Below are 8336 nucleotides of genomic sequence, written 5' to 3' on the forward strand. Positions count from 1 at the left end.
CTTGAGTGAACAAATACTTGAGACTCTTATGGTCGGTGAAGATCTCAAATTTCTCGTCATACAGATAATGACGCCAGATCTTCAAAGCGAACACAATGGCTGCTAACTCCAAATCATGGACTGTGTAGTTTTCCTCGTGAAGCTTCAGCTGTCTAGAAGCGTATGCGATCACATGCCCATTCTGAGTCAGGACACAACCTAACCCCTGAAGAGAAGCATCCGTGTATGTAAGGCCCTGAAAATATGAATATTAATTACGGAATTAGATATTTAAAATTCGTATTTGCAAAATATTCAATTTGGAATTTATGGAAATTAGAGATTTAATTTCTGAGCCGAAAGTATTTAATTTGAGAATTTTCGGATATTTGGGAATTAAATTTCGGGATTCTTAAATTAAAAGAATAAAATATTTGGGTTGAATATTTATGAGATTTAATATTTTTATTATGAGTTTGGATATAAAGAGGATTTAATTTGAAGAAGAAACTCGAGCAGGGACTGAATTGCAAATATCAAAGTTTCAGGGGCTAAACTGCAAAAAATGGGATTTGACTTGTCAACAAGAGATTTATATTACACTTTGCATGTGTATAATTTTCCTTCAACAGCAGCAAGAACGAAAATAGGTAAATGAAGGTTCCAAGGATCACTTTGCCATTAGTCAAGAACTTGGGGGCCAAAGTGCAAAATTGGTAGTGCAAGTGGGATCACACGTGTAAATCTCCATGGAATTGCATGTATTTCATCAGATTGAGAAGCCACATACAGTAGCAAAGCCGAGAAGGGAAGGAAACAAATTCCATGGCCGATTCTTGTCTTTCAAAAATTCATAGAATTTGATCCGGCCGGTAGAATTTCAAATTGATCGTATATTTGCGATCACGACTTCGAGTGCTACACTTTGACGTAAGTTTGGCTAAATTCTACCGTGTTTTAATTTCGAGATGTTGTTAGATTTAAGATTTGATTGTATAAATGTGTTATAGTATATACGACGATAACATATTTAAGTCGATCCGCAAAAAGATCGTCGTTTGGACATGTTTACAATTTTTGAAAGATTTTCTGAGAATTCTGAATTTTTGGGTTGTTGGAAACGTGTATAAATGCTGGAAATGAATATGGAAATAAGATTATTTGATAGATAAGATGATGTTTATGCTTTTGGAATTACCGAATTCGAGCCGTTACGCCGTCCGTTCTTGTTTGTCGAATTTCTGAAAAAAATGCAAGTGCTGATTTCGAAATTGTAGTAATGGAATGAGATTGATATGAGTTAGATATCAATGTTTGATTGATGTTTAAAATATTAGAATCATCGATTTCGAATTGATTCGTAGTCGGTTGGATTTTTGGTTATTGACAAGTCTTGAAGTTGATTAAACTTTGATGAGTTGAAATGAGTTTGGGAAGCTAATATTGAGTTGTAACATACTTCAAATTCAGATTGAAGTTGAAGGATATCGAAGTCGAGTCGACGATTTCGGATTGAGTTGAAGTTGGCTCCAAGTTGAAATAAGTAGAAATGGATTAACAAGAGAAATATGAACAGAATTGATTGAAGTGCAGAAATTGGACAGCTTGTGTTTTGATCAAGAATTACTAGAGTTCAGAGATTGGAATCGAGATCAAGGTATGATTCGACATTAATTCGACAGGTAGAATAACTCGAAAACGTAGTGGTTTTCGAGTTTATTAAATCACATACATGCATGATTAGGTGTTTTACTTAATCTTATATGATTCTATGAAATACTTGACTTAGTTGATTGAGTTAATTGTTATTTGAGTTTTTTGCTTCCAACATGATTTCTTGTTGAGATTGATGCTTGATACTTATTTGAAATTAATGAGTATAGATTACTTTGAATTATTGAGTTGTGGTAGATTGATTATAGAGTTGAGAGTAAACCCTTTGAGCCACAATTCTTTCGAAACCTTGAAACAGAATCGGAAAGAAAATATTGGACGTGGTGAACTTATATGCGAGAGGCTAGGGATCTGACTTGATTTCTTTTGCCACGGTTCTCAATATAGTGTTCACAGTCCAGGGAATATTAGATTTTACCACCCCGAGCGGGAGCGTAGGTGGGAGGCTGATTTTTTTTATGGTCTGATTATATTCCCGGGATCCCAACGAAATGATTTTTAAAAATATCGATTCTGTGAGACTTGAATCCTTTAACCCTCGACTTGCCTTTGAGTCTTTATGTTATTGAATGAATTTTCTTTGAAATATATTCGACAGGTAAGGGTATAAGGAAATGATGATTGTGATAGTGATTTCTTATTTGAATTATATCTACTGGATTTATATAGATGTCTTTCATACTGAGATTTATTCTCACCGGAGTTATCCGGCTGTTGTTTTGCTTGTATGTGTGCATTGCATCAGGTTGAAGAGTAGCGAGTCAGACTTGACATGGAAGTGAGAGATTGAGAGATTAGAGTGGAGACTCGGGTGATAGAAGTCTATGTTCTTTTGTAATGTCAAGCATGTTAGATTAGAATCCAATGTTGATATGTTAAATTCATTGGTTTCATTTATTCTTTCATGTTTTGATGTTTGTATTAAAGGCTTGAGATTAGACTCTAATCTAGATGTTGATGTTGTTGCTACAAGTAAAACTTAGTTGAGTCACTTTAGTAAATATGCTGTTAAATCTTGTATGAAGTTAGTTGTTGGAAGTTTTGATTCAATTTGAATACTTGTATGCAACTTTCGAGTTTGATGTCTTACATTGTAGAAACTTATGCAAGATAAGGTTTGAGTTTGTATGCATGCTCTACCTTGTATCTTGTATTTAGATCATTCTAGCATGAATTGGAGATTCTTAGAATGTTTCAAGCACATTAGATATTGCATAATACAGCAACAGCAGATTTTTAGTTTCTGCACAGAGCATTCTCGCTCGATCGGTGAACTTTAACCGATCGAGCGAGGCCATGTTTTCTTCGGGCAAAAAGTTGCTGAATTGTGCTCGCTCGATCGGTGAATTTTTACCGATCGAGCGAGTCCTTGTTATTTTAAAAAAAAAAAAATTTTAGGCTTTGATTGCTTGATCTTAATTCATGTATTGGATTAACTGTTTATTATTTGATCTTGGATTACTTCGTATTGATTTAAGAGATTAGCGCCCGAGTCCTCACAGTGTATACCACATACCCTCCAGATCCTGACGGTAATGCCAACACCGGCCCAGAGGTCAACCGCCGTCAAAGCTCACAGAAGTTCTCCTCACACTCGGAGGACCACTCGAAATCCACACCCTTGCGGGTAAGCTGCGTCAAAGGTCGAGCTAGTTGAGAGAAGTTCAGAATGAAGCGACGATAATACCCTGCTAGACCCAGAAAACTACGGATCTCAGCAACTGTCGTCGGACGCGACCAATTAAGTACCGCTTCAATCTTGCTTGGATCAACAGAAATCCCCTCCCTGGATATGATATGTCCAAGAAAGACCACTCGATCCATCCAAAACTCACACTTGCTCAGCTTGGCGTACAACTGCTCATCCCGAAGAGTCTGCAGTACCAACCGCAAGTGAGAAACATGCTCTTCCGTATTACGGAAATACACCAAGATGTCGTCAATGAAGACCACGACAAACTTGTCCAAATACTCCCTAAAGACACGGTTCATCAGATCCATGAATATAGCCGGTGCATTAGTCAAACCAAATGGCATCACTAGGAACTCGTAATGCCCATAGCGTGTACGGAATGCAGTCTTGGCTACGTCCTGATCACGGACTCTCAACTGATGATAACCAGATCTCAAGTCAATCTTGGAGTAAACTGACGTGCCCTGCAGCTGATCAAACAAGTCATCAATACGAGGCAGCGGATACTTGTTCTTCACAGTGACTCGATTCAGCTGCCGATAGTCAATGCACAGCCGCATCGACCCATCCTTCTTCTTTACAAAAAGAACAGGAGCTCCCCAAGGAGATACACTAGGACGAATGTACCCCTTGTCCAAAAGATCCTGTAGCTGATTCTTCAACTCATGCATCTCTCGAGAAATAGGCGAAGTACCCGGCATCAACTCTATGCCAAACTCGACTTCCCTAGCAGGAGGAAAACCCGGAATCTCATCAGGAAATACATCTGGGAATTCGTCCACAACAGGAATGCTCTCTATCCCAATGCTCTCAGTGGACAAATCAACTGCATAGATAAGGTAGCCTTCCCCGCCAGACTCTAGAGCTCGACAGGCTCTCAAAGCTGATACCAAAGGCATCGGGGGTCGCGCTCCCTCTCCATAGAAAAACCAGCTCCCACTCTCCTCCGGATGAAAGCGTACTAACCTCTGATAGCAGTCCACTGAAGCTCGATAGGTAGTCAACATATCTATTCCCAGAATGCAATCAAAGTCGTCCATCGCCAGGACCATGAGATTCGCAATCAAAATGTTACCCTCGAACTCTAAAGGGCAACCCATCACTAGCCAAAGCAGATTGGCCCGTCGGAGTAGAAACAGACATCACTACGTCTAGTGCAATGCATGGTAACTTATGCCTCTTAACAAAACGTGCAGAAATGAAGGAATGAGATGCACCAGTGTCAATAAGTACAAGAGCAGGTATACCATAAAGCAGAAATGTACCTGCGATGACTTTCTCATTCTCCTCCACTGCTTGATCATGTCTCAGGGCAAACACCTGGCCAGAAGTTCGTGGCCTCAAATGAGAACTCCCAGCAGGCTGTCCCTGCGACCTCTGCTGTATGGTGGCCTGAGAACCAGATCCTGAACTAGAACCAGAACCGCCTCCCCCAGATAGTGGACAATCCCTCCGGATATGACCAGTCTCTCCACAGCGGAAACAAGCTCCAGAAGCTCTACGGCACTTGTCGGATGAATGGTTCTTCCCACAGTGATCACACTTGTCCTTCTTACCGAAACGGACAACACCTCCGGAACTAGAGGAAGAAGTAGATCCAGACTTCTTGAAAGATTGGGCACGGGGACCCAAAGAACTAGCAGGCATCGACTGAGGGAAAGACCTGTTTCGCCGAATGTTATCCTTCGCCTGGTGACAACGGCTTACCAAACCCTCGTAGGACATGTCGTCGCCAACCGCCACACGGTCATGGATCTCAGGGTTAAGGCCCTGAAAGAACAAATTATATTTCATCTCAGAGCTATCAGCAATCTCGAGGCAATAGGATAGCAGATCAAAGAACCTCTGCTGGTACTCATCAATAGACATGGCTCCCTGTCGCAGACTTAGTAGCTCGCCTGCCTTCGACTGACGGAGTGCAGGAGGAAAATACCGCTTTTGGAAACCTGTGCGAAACTCGAACCAGGTGGCCACTCCTCTCGCCGCAACAAAAGGTGCAGAAGTAAACCTCCACCACCTGCGCGCACGTCCATCTAGAAGATAACCCAGGGTCTTCATCTTCTGCTCCTCGGTGCAGTGGAAAGTCTGAAAAGTCGTCTCCATGCGGTCTAACCAGTTCTCTGCATCCTCCGGAGACTCACCTCCAACTAAGGGCTTAGGACCCATAGCTAAGAATCGATGCACAGTGAAACTCTCGTCGTCATGATGACGATGACGTCTTTCTCGACGACGCTCTCGATCGGTATCGCCCCAACGACCGCCTCCACTTCCGTGGCTACTCTCATCATCGTAGTTTGCCATCTACAAAAATACCTCATGATGAGACTAAATCCCAAGAATACTTTTGCATGCTCTGATACCATAAATGTAGTGACCCTTACCCGGATCACCTACTAAACAGAACTTAGGCATGCAATTAACTTAATAAAATAGATATCAGAATAAACTTGCGGAAAACATAAATAAATACAATCCCAATGAAAGGAATCTGTAATTTATCCAAATATTATACAACCAAATCGAATAGCTGTATCAACCCAAAACAACAGAAATAAAACCTAGACGAAGCTCCAGCTGGCCAACCACTGCCTAGCCCCTCTTGGATCCACTAGCCTCGTCCAATCGCAAACCTGCCCCATGGAATAGGGTGTCCAGAAACACAGAGTACGAGATGTGAGCATAAAACGCTCAGCACGAGAGTATGAGTATACATGCATGCAAAGTGAACTCTCTATAAACTCGAGGTCAAGGATCAGATAACAGAGACAGACCGGGCCCTGGTATGTAGCACGCTGTGCCGTCGCTTCAGGAGGTGGCTCCCATACCATAATACCAGTGGATATGCCGAACCCAAATCGATGGAAGTCCAACCACTAACAGAATAGGGAAAAACCCTACTAACAGACATCTCGAAGGAGATAGCTCAGTATGCAAATGAATGCAGCATAAATCAATGGCATATAAATCATGCAGTCACATAATACATGCATACTCAGTCAGGATATCTCGAACAGTACTTTCGTACCTCAAATCAGTGCAAGCTCTACCAACTCTAGGTCCACGCCTATAGTCTGCTCTACACTGCCAAATGATACTACTATCATTATAGCGCTGTAAAAGCCTTAACTAAGCTAAAGCATACTCCTAAATATTTTTAGGAAGCAAAAGCTATACCTTCATCCGTCGTTAGCCCTTTGCTGTCGAGTGCCTCAAAACTAGGCCACAGCTCCGCTACGACGCCTGGATCGCTATGCCACTTCCGGATTCCCGATGGGATGCCTAGAATTCCCTAGATCGGAGTTAGAAGGCTAAGGAATCGAGAGAGGAGAGGTGATTGGTGTGTCTAAATCTGAATCTCGGCCCTCCTATTTATAGACGGAGTTCGGATCGTCCGAACTGGACTTCGGGTCGTCCGAACACATTCGGGTCGTTCGAACTGGGCTTCGGGTCGTCCGAACCCGATATTACGTCATTTCTTATGTCAGCATGATGACATCATCCATGAAGACTGTCGGCAGCACGTTCGGAGCGTCCGAACCACTCTTCGGACCGTCCGAACCCTGACTTCGAACCGTCCGAACCTTGACTTCGAAGCCTCCGAACTCGATGACCCTAAAACCATTTTCAAGTGTTCTGAATCCAATTCCGGACTCCGTTAACCCATTAAGAGTTACCTTAATCATTTTTACTCTTAATTAGTAGGATTAATGAATTGGTTAATACTTAATCACTGATTTCGGGTACGGGCTACTACAAAGACTGACCAGTGCTCCAATTCTTTCTATTCCGAAGGGTACTGGAGGTTTCACAATCTATTGTGATGCTTCTAACCGAGGCTTGGGTTTTGTTCTTATGCAGCATAAGCATGTGATAGCGTATGCATCGAGGCAGCTGAAACCGCACGAGACTCGTTATCCGGTTCATGATCTAGAACTAGCTGCAATCTGGCGTCACTATCTTTATGGTGAGTTTTTCGATATCTTTTCTGATCATAAGAGTCTTAAGTACTTGTTTTCACAGGCAGAGCTGAATATGAGACAGAGAAGATGGCTGGACTTGTTGAAAGATTTCGACTGCGAAATCAAGTACTATCCGGGGAAGTCTAATGCAGTTGCAGATGCCTTGAGCCGAAAGCTTTGTTCTTTATCTCTTTCTACTATCGGTGTTTCTCAGTTGATCGATGATTGTTGCACTTCTGGTTTAGAGTTTGAAACAGATAGGGAAACTATCAGAGTGTTTGTTGTTCAAACCAAGCCGGAGTTGTTTGTTGCAATCAGAGAAGCACAGAAGTCTGAGCCGAGCATTCAGATTTCAGTAGAGAAAGTTAGATCGGGACATCAGTCTGAATTTCAGGTTAGAGATGATGTTTTGTTTATGAATAACCGTGTTGTTGTGCCTGATATTTCGGAGTTGAGACAGCGTATTCTCCGAGAGGCTCATTGCAGTCGGTTTAGTATTCATCCTGGAGGTCGTAAGATGTACAACGATCTGAAGATTCAGTTTTGGTGTAAGAGAATGAAGAGCGACGTAGCGAGGTTTGTATCTCGGTGTTTAAATTTTCAGCAGGTGAAAGCAGAGCGAAAGCGACCAGGAGGTCTATTGCACAGTCTATCTGTTCCTGAATGGAAATGAGATCACATTTCTATGGATTTTGTCACGAAGCTACCACGATCCGTTCGAGGATGCGACGCTATTTGGGTAGTGATCGACCGATTGACGAAGTCTGCTTGTTTTATTCCGTACAGGATGACGTATCGTCATGATCAGATGGCTGAGTTGTATGTTAGCAATGTGGTGAGATTGCATGGGGTGCCGAAGTCGATCGTTTCAGACAGAGACCCTAGATTCACTTCGCACTTCTGGCACAGTCTTCAGGAGGCACTTGGTACTCAATTGTATCTGAGTACAGCTTATCATCCACAGACAGATGGACAGTCAGAGCGGACTATTCAGACGTTAGAGGATATGCTGCGAGCGGTAGTGCTAGACT

Source organism: Henckelia pumila, chromosome 1 (assembly GCF_033568475.1).
Source record: "Henckelia pumila isolate YLH828 chromosome 1, ASM3356847v2, whole genome shotgun sequence".
In the NCBI taxonomy this organism is placed as follows: domain Eukaryota; kingdom Viridiplantae; phylum Streptophyta; class Magnoliopsida; order Lamiales; family Gesneriaceae; genus Henckelia; species Henckelia pumila.